General features: G+C 38.1%; 1 pseudogene; it reads left to right on the top strand.

Annotated features, from left to right (window-relative positions):
* The first annotated feature begins 482 nt into the window (after nt 1-482).
* On the top strand, nt 483-12,760 carry LOC141921631 (transitional endoplasmic reticulum ATPase-like; annotated as a pseudogene).
* Nucleotides 12,761-18,335: the final 5,575 nt, after the last annotated feature.

Raw genomic sequence — 18,335 nt, 5'->3', positions numbered from 1 at the left:
AAAATCTATTAAGACAAGATCAGAACAAAATAAAACAGCACCATATTACAGGGAAAGAAACCAGAACTTTTTTTCCCCAGGAATAATATACCTAACCACTAGGCTACTAGTTCATGGCCCGTTTCTTTCACATGATGAGCCAGGCCTGACTTGATAAAGGCAAAACTTGGAGAATCTAGGCTAAAAGCAATGCATGACTTAAGTGAGTGTAGAAATTTGGATTTGTTCTCCTAAATTCCTGTTCAGTAATACTTCAGGTGCCTCCTTTATTTGATATGGTCATTTAGTTGCAGCCTAAAGACAATTTTTTTTGGTGTTAGGTTAGCAGTGGATCTCATACATATCTTGCTTATGCTTCCCCCCCCCCCAAAAATACAACTTTTTTTTTTTCCTTTTTTCTGTCCTTGGTATGCCTTACATATTTTGCTCAATATTACAGTTCTTGTCACATTTCCTGTAAGACTGATTTGGCAGCTGCCAAGATGCAGTCAGAGGTGAGCGCCATGATAGGGAAGTACTTAAGCACAGGTGACAGGCTGCATGGCAGCAGCAGCATGACATTTTAACTGGAGATACAGAAAATGCAGGGAGTAGCATGTTGCATTTGATACACACAGGGGACAGCTGTGGTAAGTGTGGCAATGCACATGTGCTTTGAAAGAATATGACAGGCAGAATATGACTTGCAGTAAGAAATGGGAAAAAAAGGAATGTAACAGAAACCAAAAGAATAGATTCTATACCTTGAGATCAATTTCATCCTACATTAAATAAGCTTATGTATACAGTACACACACAACATTAAAAAGTACTTAAAATTAGATTACATCTGTCAGCTGGAAGGTTTAGCTCCATACAGTCCCAGCCTTTGAAAAGGCTTGAGTGTCCCTGCCTGATGTGCATTAAATATGACCTTGTTCCATGAGCAGTTCCACTGACATGAGTAAAAGTGGCAGTGATAGGTTCCTGTTTGACAAAATCAAAACCAGGTATCAATCATTCATCTTGGTTTAGGTTTCCCTTAAGACTTATTTAATTTCTGAGTTGCTTATAATTCTCAGCAGCAAAAAAAATAAATAGAATACCAAACTACTCCAAGACTCTTCTGGAAAGTTAGAAGTCTTGTACTGAAGATTGACTATTAATATTTCTCATTCATATGGTACATTGAATTTTGTTTCTAAAGACCTTGGAAGAGAATGAAGGCTACAATGGTTCATTGAGACCCACCACTGGCCAACTATCTTTTTGCTTTTGTTGATCTTTTTACAGATCAACCCTGATGTTGTTGCTGAGTTGTTACAAACCACAGAAGAGCCAGCAGTTGAGGTATGTTGGCTTTCTGCAGCACCATTATACCCCACAGCTGGCAGGATTTTGGACAAAAACATTTTTGCCATTCTGGAAGGCACATGGAGAGAGGACAAAGAGATATGTGTGCTAATAGGCTTTTATTTTTCTTCAGAGTAGCCTGGATTCATGACATTTATTCAAAGTACAGCTGTTATACTGTTTCAGCTATAGAGGAAAAAGCATACAGAGAAAAAAATTCCTTAGGCATATTTTCCTCTTGTATCTGTGTTCCATAATTTTTTTACATTTAATTATATACTGAGCCAGATCCTTAATAAACATAAATCAACACAGATTAAATTGAATTAAGTAGAATTATGCTGTTTGAATCTTTTACATCTTTTAAGATTTAGACCTTGTGATGTAGCCATAAACACTTGGTTTTGTTATCAAGAAGAGAAATCTGACTGCAAGAAAAGGATATGACATTTATCTACATGACTATCTTTTACACTATGTTTCTTGTTTCTTTGCATTCTTTTCAGCCTTGGAATTAGTTGGCAGTAAGCTCCAATTCTCCATTTTCCTGCCCAGTCACCTGTCCCTTCAGGACAAGGAGATCTCCAGAGCCCTCCTGCCCTACTGCAGAGCATGGCACCTCCCCCGGTTTGTGTTTTACAGGTACAGAGCAGCGATGTACAGCGTAGCCTGACATGTAACAAAAGCGATACAGAGAATTCACCGAAGGGAGGAGCTGCGTACATCATCAATAAAAGACGAATAGCAATGCTGTGGGTTCCCAGGAACCTACAGCCTGTAAATTCTCACTGCCATGAATGATACATCATCATGTCCAAAGTAAAGAAAAAGAAGGTAACGAGACAACAGCTTTCTGTAGGACACATCCTTAGATAATGATTTTTACCTATATCCTCCATCTCTCAAAAGATGTTCCAGTATAGTAAAATTTACTGGGAATTTTTAGTTAACTGCCTTAGCAGAGAGAGTTAATTATAACAAATATGCCTAAGGCACAGGATGTTAGAGGGGCTGAAGTTTCTTTAACGGCTCCAGATGTCTAATAGTCTTCCTATTCTCAGGAATTTTACACTACTGGTAACACCAAATTGCTCTTTGGCAAGGAAACGGTGCTTGTTTTTTATTGTCTCAAGGTTGCTTTATTTTTCTGCAATTTACTGGCAGCGCAATTTGGGAAGAGAGAAAATGTTTGCTTGCAGGATCAATGGAAAAAGGAGAGTACAAGTGAAAATGGAATGTAAGAAAGTGACAAAGACAAAATTTAAAACTATAACAGGACAAAAACCCCAAACCCTGAAACCAGCACAGCTAAAGGTAGTGAAATCAGCTAAAGAACATAAATAAGGAGCATTCTAATTAAGAAACCAATAGGAAAAGGAGGTAAAATCATAAGTAATCTTACACCTAAAACTTGTAGAAGACTGTTGAGAGACACTAAAGAAAAAAATGCGGAACTTAGGATGCTTTGAATTACAGAAAAATTGAGTACAAATATACCAGGAAAAGGATGAATCCTATAATATTTCTTCTGAAGTAGAAAAGTCAGGCTTTTCAACAATAATGTAAAAAGAACCGTATAATAAATATTTCTTTTCAACCTTTTAGTATAATAATACATGATATATTTTCCATTCCAACAATAACAGGAAAATGTTTAATAGCAGCTTATAAAGTTATCTATTTCAAAGAAACAGGATTAATAAATTAAAAGTATTAGCAGAGTTGAGCAAGGGCTTTTAGGGGCCAACAATGTTTATTTTCAATAAGGCCTGGACATGGGAGAAGTTCCAGAGAACTGGAAGAAAGGGAGTGTTTTATCAGTATTTTAAAATCTGTAAACAGAATGACCACATATTATAGACTTGAAATATATATACACCACACAAAAAATATGAAAGTGGTAATGTAGGACTTGACTGATTGCATTAACCCTCTTTAATTCTTTTTTAATGCCAATCACCATGGGTAGAAAACAGATTGTATAAGCTAGCTTTTTTAAAAAAAAAAATTTAAGTGTGCTAATAATAATTTTCCAGTATACTTAGAATTCAGAAGGCTTCTGGTTATTTTTGGGAAGAGAGAATAAAAAACAAAGCAAAATATCAAAACAAAATAAAACATGACACATTACTTTGATCCGATACTGGCTTACTCAGTGTTTAAGTGCATGTTTTTCTAACAGTGTCCTACAGGCAATCAGTTCCTAGCCTACACACATTTGAATATTTTTATTAATGATTAACACTGTATAGAGAATTGGAGAAAGAAAAAGAAAAAAAAGTATTACGAGACATCAAAACCGGGCAGAACTAATCAAGCTGTCTTTATTTGTGACCATAAATTATCATCAGATGATATATGTTATTCACATTTCTTTGTTTTGAGTTCGTTTCTTGAAAATGAAATAAATTAATAAACTTTTGATCTCGGTGGTATGATGTATCCCAAAATCTCACATGAATTGTTTTAAGAATAACAGTTAATTCCTGTCTTTAAAACCTTCCAAACCAGGCTTAAGCCAATATCTACTGAATACAACTCTGCTGAAACAAATCCAGCCTGGTTATATCTTCTTTTTATAAAGAGAGGAATGAATTTATATTCAGATAATATGCTTAGATTTTATTGCAGTCATACCATTTAGCAAAAAGCATACACTGAAATAAGAATGACCTAAAGCAATATTCCTAGTAGTGAAATAATTTCATAGCTAGATTGAGTGAAGTTGAAGGGATCATCATTCCCATCTCTTAACAAAAAAAAAAGAAAAGAGATAAAAATTCTGAGGGTGAAGACCCTATTACTGAAATATGGGAGTACAAAAAAACCCAGAAGGCTCTACATCTTTATTTTGGAGAGGCCATCTTTTGGCCCCTATTTGACTTACTGCTTGGATGTCCTGGTTATATCTAAAGGTGTATTAAATGCTAAAACTCCATGTTTGGAGAAGACAGGTGCTTCTGACTGGTAATTAAGAGGAATAAATAGAAATAGCATATGCACCTGTTCTAGAGAGCACTCACTCAGAGAGGTATAAAATACAGCCCAAGTTTACAGTACAGCTGGGTCCTTTATAGCAAAACCCATATTTCTACCACCTAGTAGATTAAAACTCCTGATACTGAATAGGCATTGCAAATATTGAGTTCATCTGGCCATTGGGAAAACAGCCTTTTGAGATTTATATCTAAGTCTGGCAAAGTAAGTAAGGCACAAAAAGTTGTACCCTTGCCTAATGGCTAGTAATTTGATGTTTATGATGAAAAATAGAAATTGTAATAAATACCACTGTAATATTCTGGGAGAAGACCAAATGAAGGCCTAGGTATTTTGTGGTTATTTATTATTTTTACAGTACTTTTTTCCTACTATTATTATTTATATTCTAGGAGTACTTATAAATCAAATCTAGGAACAGGACTCCATTACATCAAGAACTTCAAAAATAATCAGGACACTAAAAAAAAATTACCTAACTTTAATGATTTAAAAAATTGCATGGCTAGTCTAAGTTATTTCACCTAGGGTCCTTCCTTAAAGAAGTCAGGCTCTATGAGGTGGCTACATACCTCTTTCTGAGATAGATGAGGTGATTTGTCTTTACAGATAGATTGCCTATTCTACAAGTATGTGTTAAAGGTGTGTGTGGGTGGGGAGAGAGCACATAAAGTCAGGTGGCCTAGCACAGGATAAAAAGATATGACTGACAGAGAAACATCTTAATTTTTTTAGAGGCTCTAGCAAAGATGATAGCCTGACTTCATCAGTAGGGTGTAGATTACAGCTTCATCCTTCAAATCATTGTTGTGCTGTGCATTGCGTGCCACCCTCAGTATTTCAGTAATTGTTCCATTTCCAAACCATTACTGATACTAAGTAGAAGGTAGGTCTTACACTGGATACCATGAATATCATCGTGAATATTTCACATCTTATAAAGAAAAATGTAGTAATTCTTTATATATATTTATTAATAATTTATAGGTTAGCATCCTATGACAATAACCCTGTGATAAGGGCAATACAAATACAAAATAAAAACTGTCATTCCTCAGTTCTACAGCTGCTCAGAGTCCACATATTCAGACAAATTTATTGCTTTCCAAAGCTAGTCCTTCCCAAATAATGAAATACTCTGCAACCACATCCCTTTGTATTCCTATTGAAAGCTCTTGGTCTACTCTGTCAACTGCATTTTAAATGCTGTTTTAAAGACTGAAACCTTGACGGCTTTGGTCTGTACCTTTTGACTCATTGAAAATAACCTTTTTTGTGGGCACAGACAGTTCTGACCTACAAAAGGTCTCTTAGCTCAGATTTTTAGTTTGAATGAGTTACAGCAATCTAGACAGGCTCCAAAATAACTATCACCTAAAATATAGGACACCTTCGATCACAGTACAGACAGACACTGGGCTTCAGTTTAAGCTTTAGGCTTGCTAGCAGATTGCTTGACCATCAAAATAATGGCTTTTTTTCACAGATTTTTAGACAATAAATTCTACGTTATTTAAATAATTACACTCATTGTACTTGAGTGTAAGAGACCTGTATTCTGTATTTCACTGGTTAGGGTACTCAGATGGGCAGCAGAAAAGTGATACAAGAGGGATTTAGGAACACAGTAATAAATCAAAGAAATGTTGTTAATATATTGATAGAATTTTTTTCATTTATTTTCATGCTAACATCTTCTAATAGCCGAAGTAAAATTTTCTCCTTGTTTATGTCACACATGTAATTTTAAAAAGCTTATTTGTCGTCTCCCTCAGCCTTTCATTTTTTGGCTAAGTATTGTACATATTTTTCAGATGAAGTCTCACAATGGTTTATATAATGACATTAATGTTTCCTTTTATCTCTTGGCTATACCTCTTATAATCATTATAGACATAGTGTTTTGAGTTTATAGAGACTTCGTGACAGAGGAGTACATACAGGTTTTATAAATCCCCATCTTAGTGCAGAAGTTTATATTAGTCCTGTTCATGCTATTTCTGAATGTCTGTCATGATATTCTTATTTTCCTGAAGAAGTCTTCCAACTCTGCATCACTAGCTCTTTTTATCCCCATCTTATTTTCTGTAGCAGAGCTGTTAATTCAGAAGTTGTTAGAAGTTTTTTAAGAGCAATACATGAGACACTTTAACAATAGCCTCCTTTCAGCCTCATAGTTTGACCTTCAGCACAATCTCTCTTTTCTTTAGTAGTTCCTTACCCCCTTATAATTCTGGAAATAATGTCCATTTTCTCCAGCTAGACTAAAAGTTTCCAGGTGGAACCACTTTTTTTTTTTTGTTTTGGCAGTGTATAAAGATTAGATCTATATTTTCCTTGACTAAAAAAGTTACTTATTGAAAAAGATATCTAGTTTGCTACAATTTACCTTTGATAGTATAATAAGAAATTGCATCACATTTTCCATTTACCTCCATATTCATTCTTTTGTGTTTCAGATTTCATTTGGTCTTGCATGCTGTTAAAAGCCTGGCTTCACCATCCAACAATATCTTTATTACATTGCTATATCTTTATTATGTTACTCTTCAAACATACTGTACCATTAGAAACTTAACAAACTGATTTAAAACACCAAAAGTCTTGTACTAGATTTTCAAGTTTTTTTAATATATATTTTTGGAATTAAAATATAAGTTTTGGGGGTGGGGAGTAGTTCATATTTTACTTTTCCCATTGTGATGAAGTTCTTTTCTTTATACCTTTCCTGGGAATTTTACCTTTCTATTTATATTCAACATAATGTGTGAAACTTATTGAAAAAGTATGCAGCTACATATAGACACTTTTCCTTCATTGCAGAGTGGCCTCATTTTTTCTTTCCTCATCCACCAGGTTCCCCATTCCCATTCAAGTGCTCTGTCAATCAAATTATTCTTTTTCCCCCCATATATTAGAATTTAAAGTCTCTGTTTCAATTTGACAGGGAGTAGGAACATTTTAGAGTCTGTTAGAATAGGCTAAGTTGCTTAGAAACTCAGTGCTTTGTGTTTCTTTCTGTACAAGAGATCTATCCTTGTTTCCCTTTCCCCATAGTGTTTCTGTAAAGTGTTTATCTTTTGGCTGTGTGTTGTAGAGAATGTTTTCTAAATGCTTGTAAAGGGTTTGGCGACTAGTTTCTGTCTTCAATTAATTTAAGTAATCAGGATTATGTGATGAAGAAATTACATGTGGAAGAGCAGGGGTGGAACGTGTTCTCTATATCAAATATAAAACACATAAATAAATAATTTGAAAGAATTTACCTTACTTTTTTGAACTAGGAATTCACTGCTGACCTATGGAGTTTGTGTGCCAACAAGAATTTCCCTATTACTCTCAATCAGTACCTAAGGCATTTGTTCACTTAACTACAGGAGGACATGACAGAAGGAATTAGATAATATTAAAGTTAAAACCCTACCAGAAGACAGGTACTAACAAAGATATATTTTATATGACTCCATAGAAGACTGGATGATCCATGCTAAATAATAGAAATCTATCTTCACTGAGGCAGGGGAGTTTGATCATTCAGAAGTGACATAGGGAAAGAAAGTTGCAAAGAAGTAATTGGTCACCTGTCACAGATGAAAGTATTGACACAGTAATATTTAGTAAGAAATCTAAGTTTATTAATAACTAACAGCAATTTATTATTATAAAATAATTCAGAGATACTAAAAGAAAGAAAAGCAACTTATTCAGATTCTAAGATGACAAGATCCACACTAACTTACTTAACAGTACCTATATATATACATGCATGCACATAACAAAACAGACAAACATACAGAAACAAAGGTGTTTGGATTCAGTGGAATGAACACAGAACAGACATACACACACAGAAACAAGGGTACATACCCACACACACAGTAAAGAGAAGCTAGCTCAAAGAAAATTTCCTTCTTGAGTTTAGAGCAAGTACTTACAATGCCTTAGCATTCCTCAACAGGTGATAATTGACACTTGAGTGAGGGACTTTGCCCTGGCCTTCCATCTGGAGCAGACAACACCTTAACAGCTTGGTACCTGAGAGGCATCCCCAGCTCAGGGGAGGCACTGGTCACAGGCCTACTGCAATCCAGGAGAGCTCAAAGGGTCTCCCTGGTGGTCGCCATTTATAGGGTCCAAGATAATTGACTTTTGTCAAATACTTTCTGGTGCCTTCCAGCAGTTACACAAGGATTTGATTAATGTGCGACTCTGTTATTGTTCCCATTTGACCACATCCCAAGCACAGGTGTGCCAGGCCCTTAGGAGTTGATGGGCCGTTATAGCTGTTTCTGAGCAATCGGGAGGGGCAGGAGCCAGGCTTGTTAACATTATCAGTCCTTATCTCCACAGATTGCTGTATAGCTTGGGGGATGTGGGTGGAATTGCACCTAGCACCAAGCAGTTCAACAAAGAGGGGGGGTTGGGGGGGTAAGAATTGCACCACCACATCACCATTTTAAAATAAAAATAAATTTTACATCTTGAGTAATTTTATGATTTGTTTTATAAAATTAAGTATTTTTTAAATTGTCAGACGTCCTCAGCCCTCACTATCTGCTCTCTAGATGGATCTTTTGGCATTTACAGTGTCCCCTAACTTCATTAAGCTCCTACTGCTATTGCTTTTCTTATATTTCTTCAGACAGAGGACAGGTCTCATCTGATATAGGTCTATGTGACAATGCTGAAGTCAGTTTAAATCAGCAACTAATATGATCCACTTGCTATGCTTTTAAAATACTTGTTGAATTATTTCAGTCCTGTTATATGTATGTATGACAGCTACATATATAATGGGACCTTTTGCTAGAATCTTGAAAATGTCTGCAGTATCACTGCTCTGTGTAGGAGCAATCAAAGTTTCTAAATTCATTTTGCATGTGCAAAAGCCAAATCCCACTGAATTGACAGTAATCAACAACTGATCACCAACTGAAATATAGGCAAAAGATGACATGAGTTAAAAATGCTACCGACCACCTGGCCTCAAAGTTTAAGAAAATACATATATATTTAAATTTGCATTAGACATAAATAATGCTCCAGTGCCTGTATTCTGTAGGGCAAAGATGCAGTCTTCCAGTTCTTCAATGAGGTCAGACAGTAAACAAACTCAATGACTAGTTCTATGAATCACAGAACCACAGAATCGTCTAGGTTGGAAAAAACCTTGAAGATCATCCAGTCCAACCATTAACCTAACACTCACCGTTCTCAACTACACCATATCCCTCAGCACTAAGTCAACCTTACTCTTAAACACCTCCAGGGATGGGGACTCCACCACCTCCCTGGGCAGCCCATTCCAATGCCTAACTACCCGTTCTGTAAAGAAATACTTCCTAATATCCAGTCTAAACCTTCCCTGACACAACTTGAGGCCATTACCTCTTGTCCTATCACTTACTACTTGGTTAAAGAGACTCATCCCCAGCTCTCTGCAACCTCCTTTCAGGTAGTTGTAGAGGGCAATGAGGTCTCCCCTCAGCCTCCTCTTCTCCAGACTAAACAACCCCAGTTCCCTCAGTCGCTCCTCATACAACATGTCCTCCAGACCCTTCACCAGCTTTGTTGCCCTTCTTTGGACACACTCGAGTAATTCAATGTCCTTTTTGTAGTGAGGGGCCCAAAACTGAACACAGTAATCGAGGTGCGGCCTCACCAGTGCCGAGTACAGGGGTAAGATCCCTTCCCTGTCCCTGCTGGCCACATTATTTCTGATAAAAGCCAGGATGCCATTGGCCTTCTTGGCCACCTGGGCACATTGCTGGCTCATGTTCAGCTGGCTGTCAATCAACACCCCCAGGTCCCTCTCTGACTGGCAGCTCTCCAGCCACTCCTCCCCAAGCCTGTAGCACTGCTGGGGGTTGTTGTGGATGAAGTGCAGCACCCAGCATTTAGTCTTATTGAAACTCATGCAATTGGCCTTAGCCCATCGCTCCAGCCTGTCCAGATCTCTCTGCAGAGCCTCCCTACCCTCGAGCAGATCAACACTCCCACCCAGCTTGGTGTCGTCTGCAAACTTACTGAGGGTGCACTCGATCCCCTCGTCTAGATCATCAATAAAGATGTTAAACAGGAGTGGCCCCAAAACCGAGCCCTGGGGGACACCACTCATGACCGGCCACCAACTGGATTTAACTCTGTTCACCACCACTCTTTGGGCCTGGCCATCCAGCCAGTTTTTTACCCAGCAAAGCGTGTGCCCACGCAAGCCGCAAGCAGTCAGTTTCTCCAGGAAAATGCTGTGGGAAACGGTGTCAAAGGCCTTACTAAAGTCAAGGTAAACAACATCCACAGCCTTTCACTCATGCAATAAACAGGTCACCCTGTTGTAGAAGGAGATCAGGTTTGTCAGGCAGGACCTGCCTTTCATAAACCCATGCTGACTAGGCCTAATCCCCTGGTTGTCCATTATATGACTTGCAATGGCACTTGAGATGACCTGCTCCATGACCTTCCCTGGCACCGAGGTCAGGCTGACAGGTCTATAGTTTCCTGGATCCTCCTTTCTTCCTTTCTTGTAGATGGGTGTCACATTTGCCACCCTCCAGTCCAATGGGACCTCCCCAGTTAGCCATGATTTCCAGTAAATCATGGAAAGCGGCTTGGCGAGCACATCTGCCAACTCTTTCAGCACCCTTGGGTGTAACCCATCCGGTCCCACAGACTTGTGTGCATCCAAGTGGTGTAGCAGGTCTCTGATCACTTCCTCTTTAGTTGTGATGACCTCATTCTGCTTCCCCTCCCCATCTCCCAGCTCATGAGGCTGGGTGTCCAGGGAACAGCCAGTTCCACTGCTAAAGACTGAGGCAAAGTAGGCGTTGAGCACCTCAGCCTTTTCCTCATCCTTAGTTACCATGTTTCCCTCTGCATCCAATAAAGGAGGGAGATTTTCCCTAATCCTCCTTTTGCTGTTAACGAATTTATAGAAACATTTTTTATTATCCTTAAAAGCTGTAGCCAAGTTGAGCTCTAGCTGTGCTTTGGCTCTCCTAATGTTCTCCCTGCATAGATTCATTGCATCTTTATAGTCTTCATGAGAGACCTGGCCCCTCTTCCAACGGCAATAGATTCTCCTTTTGTTCTTGAGATCCAGCCAAAGGTCCCTGTTTAGCCATGCCTGTCTCCTTCCCTGCTTGCTTTTTTTTTGACACGTGGGTACAGCCTGCTCCTGTGTCTTTAAGACTTCTCTCTTGAAGCATGTCCAGCCTTCCTGGACTCCCATATCCTTCAAGGCAGCCTCCCAAGGGATTTTGTTAATCAGTCTTTTGAACAGGTCAAAGTTAGCCCTCCGAAAGTCTAAGGTGGCAGTTTTGCTAACCCCTCTCTTCGTTTCTCCAAGGATCGAAAATTCAATCATCTCATGATCACTGCACCCTAGACAGCCTCCAATCTTTATGTCCCCCACAAGCTCTTCCCTGTTCACAAGAAGCAGGTCCAGGAAGGCACCTTCCCTGGTCAGTTCACTCACCAGCTGTGTGAGGAAGTTATCCTCCATACGTTCCAGGAACCTCCTGGATTGTTCCCTCTCTGCTGTGCTGTGATCCCAGCAGATATCTGGGAGGTTAAAGTCCCCCACAAGAACAACAGCAAGTGACCACGAGATTTCTCCCAGCTGTTTATAGAGAGCTTCATCCACCTCACCACTTTGGTTGGGAGGTCTATAGCAGTGCGGTGTGGTGGAGTTCAAAGTGGTGGAGACAGATCCAAGTCCTTACTGCATAGTGGCTCCAGACACAGTGATCCATTGTGAAGGAGAGCCCATCAAACGAGAGGATGAAGAAGAGTCACTGAATGAAGTGGGCTATGATGACATTGGTGGCTGCCAGAAGCAGCTGGCTTAAATCAAAGAGATGGTAGAACTTCCTCTCCAACACCCTGCGCTCTTCAAGGCCGTAGGGGTGAAGCCTCCACGTGGGATCCTGCTGTACGGTCCTCCTGGCACTGGTAAAACACTGATTGCCCGAGCGGTGGCCAATGAAACAAGGGCTTTCTTCTTCCTGATCAATGGCCCTAAGATCATGAGCAAGATGGCTGGTGAGTCTGAGAGCAACCTGAGGAAAGCCTTTGAAGAAGCAGAAAAGAATGCCTTTGCCATCATCTTCATTGATGAACTGGATGCCATTGCTCCAAAGAGAGAGAAGACACATGGAGAGGTGGAACGTCGCATAGTGTCTCAGCTGTTGACTCTTATGGATGGACTGAAACAGAGAGTACATGTGATTGTTATGGCAGCTACCAACAGACCTAACAACATTGACCCAGCACTCAGGCGATTTGGTTGTTTTGACAGAAAGGTAGATAATGGTATCCCAGATGCCACCGGGCGCCTGGAGATCCTGCAGATTCACACAAAAAATATGAAAAAAATATGAAGAAAGAAGAAAAATCTCTTCTTGCCTGTAGTATTTCTGAGTTTAGACAGAATGGTTAAATTCAGCTGTGTGAGGCTATACACAGCTGCTAACTAGCCACAGTAAACAAATCATGAGAGATGGCAGAAGTGACTTGTTCATAACTTGGCAGTGCCAGTAAGATAACAGTGACCTATTATATACTAGGTAAATTATGCTATCTAATATCCGCATAACTAACCACATTTTTATAGCTTTTTTTTTTTTTTTTTTTTTTTACTTATCCATGTTAATTGAATAGGTGTTTTGGGTTTTTTTTGGTAGCAATACACTGAAAACCAAAATCTATGTGGTGTTTTATCAGATTTTTCTTAACTAAACAGTAAAAATTATCTACTGTCAGATCTCAGCCTTCTTTTCCTAAAAATGGAAAAGCATGAACTGCATGAGCTGAAGGTAGTCCAGCTTAAAACATTATGAGGCTCCACATGTCTCAGACAACTACGGCAGTAACTACTGTGTCTTTTTAAAATAATGTAATTCGAGTTCCATGCCTGAATTTTTCTTCTGCTCATTTCACTGCACAGTGTTCTTAGTGGTGAGCCATGTGAAGGAGCTATGGTGAGTTAAAAAAGTAGCTTTACTCCTCTTTCATTCCATGGATCTGATTAAAAAATAAAATTAACTAAAGCACTTACAGGAGTATTTTAGTTTTGTGATAACATCTCCTTGTTTTATTGCCTAGTTGAAGAAGAAGAACAGACAGGTGCTCAGCCAGTTAACTTGACTCTTCTCTTGGTGTATTAAAAGCTAGCAACAGACCACAGGGACACAAATCATTGCTTTCACTCAGCTGTGAATAGGTAAAAAAAATGGTGAATACTAGAGGAAATAATCCTCAGGTACAGGTGTCCCAATCCAATGTCAGGGAAGATTTTGATACAATCCCAAGAGAGAGATTAAGACACAAATGAGGTCAAATACCATACAACCTTTCAAACTTTATTCCTGTAAAAAGAGGTAATAGCAATAGGACAGAGGGAAGCAGAAAAGGTCAGAACAACTATGCAAGCAAACAGAAGAGATGCAGCAAGCTCAGTTACCACCACCATGAATCCAGTGGCATCCCACTGGTTTGGTCTCAGTGCAGGTGATGGGGGATACATTGAGAGAAGAGTACGCAGTCCTTTTATCATGCCAGTCCCCACAATCAGTCCGCCCGTTTCCATGGAGCTCATTATCATACTCACCGCCCCGTGTTCCTCCATGCGTGCATGCCCAGGTGTTCATGGTGGTCATACGGGGGGGAGTCGGCCGGCGACACCTTCAGCCTCCGCACGTCCTCCTCATCCTGACTTCTTCCCCCGGCCCTGTGCGCAAGCGCAGCTTGGTAGATGTTACAAAAGATGTAGTTGTTTCAGCTTCGGGCTGACACTGTTTTTTTCAGGGATACTTTTGTCCTCTTCAGGGCATACTTCTTCATGGCAAGAGGATGTTGAGGCCAAGTTTAGGCAGTGGTGCAGTGTTGAAACAGACAGCTGACACAGTCTGACAGTCTTACACCACCCTGCGGCTCAGGAGAATGGTAATGGCATAACAGCAATGCCGAGACAAAACAGCTGACACAGTCCCTTACAACAGGTATGGAAAATTTGGATAAGACTTGTTATATGATCTAGAGTCATGCTTTGGGTACAACCACAGAGAACAGTGTTTTATAATCATGTCTTCTAAATGTAAGAGATAGGATTGGTACCTAATAAAAATTGTGGCCTCCTTGCACTTAGGTAGGCACTGATTATTTCCTCCTGTTTTTATATAGTAACTCATTTATGTGAAAAGTGGGTATATATGAAAACACCTTGAAATGAAAACTGCAGCTTTTCATAACTAGTTTGAATCAGTTAAACTAACTGTACAAGAAGGAAGCAATGCAGATTAAAGGCCAGTCTGTGTTAGGATATTTTCAGGGTTTTGTCCGGTAGCACAGAACACTATGTTTAGTTTTCATTACATTTTATTTTGTGTTCACTGGGAAATGCACTTTACTTTCTGTTTCCTTTGTACAAAATATTTGATTAATCTCATAGTTTCTGTATGTTTCTGTTTCACTGATGAAACTCCCTTCTTTGGTTCATTTATCACCAATAGGTTCTCCTGGATATGAATCAAAGACTATATAACCTAGTGGGGAAAGCTCCTTGCTGCTGTATCTTCAAAACATCAGTTCAATAAAATCCTGTATCCATTAACTTTCTTATACCTACCATGGTACACATGCAACTGTATTTTACCAGTAATTCAAAGTGGTAGGGCAAATATAAAAATGCACACCTTTAGCCTTTCTAATACAGATTTCTCTTAACATGACTAATATAGTTGACAGTATCCACATTTATTATGTGAATAAATATCAGTTGTAATGGCTGCATTCCTACCTACTTGTTAAATATACATTACATATATATATTTATGTATATACAGAGAGATTAAAAAAAAATCAAAGTATTTGATTTGCGACTCCTCCTGTTTGCCAGCTGCTTTACATAACATACATTTTTTTTCCAGGGTACGTATTTACTCAATCATCAGAGAGACTGAAATGTAGGTAAACAATGCACTACGTGTTTTGGAAACTAAGTTATTTATGGCAATGGAATAATTTTCCAAGCCCTTGTAGCTCTAGCACAAGGCATATTCGTTACCAGATCTGACAACAGAGAATTTACAAGAAAATATGAAACATATATATGTATATACATAGAGATTTACATAATACACTGTTGAATAAAGGGTTAAATATCAGTAAAACTGTACACTTGCAATTTAAAATTGGAAAAGCACTATAAAAACTGAAGTATGTTTTAGTACAAAAAAAGAAGCAGGCTGGGAAAAGAAAAGTTTAGACTTCCTGGTTTTGATATCATTACATCGTTTTTGGACAAATATTAACCCATTGAATCAGTATGGACTAACTCTTCATTAACACTGAAGTCAGTAAGATTACTCTCTGGCCCTTTGTTCTTAGCTTCTGACAACATTGTTTTCTGAAATATTATTGGAGCCAATAGAAAATCTCAGAGCCAACTTTGAGTATGCACATTCATCTTTGTATAGGAAATCCTTGTTCACGTTGATATAGATATTTAATCTCTTTCAGAATATAGAAATATTTACAATATATTTAAATCTATAGATTTAGATTACATTAACATAATCTAGTTTGTGTTTCCTAGGGCATTACATTTGCTTAGATATTAATAGTTTTAAAATAACAAAAGCATTACTCTGTCACAAAAACCTCAAGGAAATAGATGCAAGCCTTGATTGTCAATGCAAACACTAATCTCACATTCTGTTTTCACATTTGAATTGAGCAGTGGAGGTTTGCTTTTGAATTGAAATACTATTGATATCAGCATGCGCTTATCAGCTCAGGATAGAGAAGTTGTCTCTGCTCCCATGCTCTTCCAATGTGCAAAGAGGTGGTTGTTTCAAATGTTATTTTTTCTGGTAAAGTGACAGCTCATTAGATCTCATTACTAGTCAGCAGCTGTCACAGAGCATGGATTTCAAACTTATGGAACACAACTCTTCACAAAAGCTTTCTCCAAAAATGGGGAAACAATTTATTTTGTCATTAACCTCAAATGACATTATAAATGGCTGCATTTACACCTTTTGCTCTGCTGAAGAGCATTTCAAAATTCAGTAGTTTAAACTTGTTTTATGGCATTTGTTCTCTTTAAAATGCTGATTTCTGCTATTGCAAAACTGTAAACCAATAAATGAAGTGAAAAGTAAGATATTTCATCACCAAATTCTGTCACAAAAATAGGAGGAAATTATTTTATTTGATTGTCCTTACAGTCTGTTTGAAAGGAAAGAGGGATTACAGGAAATTCATTGCTTCAATCAAACCAAGAAGTGAACTTGAGCTTGAGAAGGCTGACTGGGCAACTTCCATCTGTATCATCAGAAACTGCAAGGTTAGTGTGTTGTATTGAGGAGAAAAAGATGTCCGAGGAATATTGATAATGTAACTTCAGAGTTAGTAATGTCAGTTTAACATTTCTGAACAAGTGTATTTCAAAGGTGTTACTTCTGAAAATGGTTTTACAGCCCTTACACTAAAATTAGAAAAAATAGGATTGTTATTTGCAGAGCTAGAAACAAGATACAATGACCTTATTATCTGAACATTTCTTTCATCTTTTAGAAAATATAAAATGAGGAATCATACACAGTGTTGCAGGTCCAAGTGTTAAAAAACAGACTGCCTGTCAAGTGCTGTCATATCAAGCATTTGCATCCTTAAGCAGAAACATGAGTTAGAGAGCAGTAACCAACATTTTCCAATTGATGGTGTCCTTATTAAAATCTGAAGGCCTAAGGGTACTTACAGCAGACAATAGCTTCAATAAGAATTTTTTTTTTTTTAAATGCAGCTTCACATGAAGTTTTAGATATTTTCTGAAAAAGAGGAGATAGAAAAGGTCTGATTTATAACATAGCTTATGACTCCAGTGACACTTTTCTGCATTTCTGTTTGATCCTTAACATCACAGTCTTTGTCTTTTTTTCTTTTTTATTTACAAAGCATTTTACAGTGCTGTTTTCTTTGTTGTTTCAACTTGATGTAAAGTATATAGCTGTGCCAAATTAGTGTCTTCCACAGGAGAAAGGTGATCTGTTCTTTTGTTGACTATTTTGACTTTTAGACAAATGTTTTCTTGTTTTACCATCTGCCATTTGTGGAATATTTACAGTGTGTAACTATAGAATTCTATTAAATATTTTACACAAAGTACAAATCCCAATAACTCTTATGTGCAACAGCCAAAATTTAGGGTAAAAGAAAATAGTATGGAACATTAAGCAAGGTGGATTATAAAAGTCACTTTTTAGGGTCTGAATAAGCACCTTTGGATATTTTATGGATGAAAGAGTGTTACCTACTTTGACAATTGAGACTTGCCCTTGGGTTGGAAAAAAAAAAAAAAAAAAAAAAAAAAAAAGAAGTAAGAGAAAGCTTCCTGGAATTTCTTTAATTTACCTGAACAGCTCGTTTGGTAAATTAATCAAAAACATGACTCAGATAAAATATGTACAAAAATGATCATAATCAGTTTTTAAAACTTGGGATGCATGCATGTAACAATACCAAGCCAGGATGATACATCCTTAAGCAAGCTTTTGTACAGAAATACTTGAGTTTCATCTCTTTGTCACTATAATACTTAGGACATGTGACAGATCCCGTACCACCCATGCATACTTGGGCCCTTTGGTCTCACGCCCACATAGCAGATTTCCAGGAGGCTGCCAGTGATAGGCCTTGCAGCTAGAATGAATTGAAGCCACCTGAGGAGGTAGGCCAGGAGAAGCCAGGCACCGCAGAATGAAATCCAAAATGCTGACGTATTGCCTGGGGAGTCATCAGAGGAGAATTCTTCCTACAAAGCTTTTGTAGTTTGTGAAAAAAAGGGTTTGTAAATTTCCTCTAGTTGCTGTAGACTCTATAGTCAAAGGAAAAAGCTAGACATCTTCAAAAGGTGATTCAGCTCCCTTGCAGGTGACTTCAAATATACCAGTAAAGCTGGATGAGAAGACTCTGCCTCTGTACACCAGCATGCTTACAGGGAAGCT

Source organism: Strix aluco, chromosome 3 (assembly GCF_031877795.1).
Source record: "Strix aluco isolate bStrAlu1 chromosome 3, bStrAlu1.hap1, whole genome shotgun sequence".
Taxonomy (NCBI): Eukaryota; Metazoa; Chordata; class Aves; order Strigiformes; family Strigidae; genus Strix; species Strix aluco.
The sequence above is the reverse complement of the archived record's forward strand: the minus strand, read 5'-3'. Positions and strand labels throughout refer to the sequence as shown.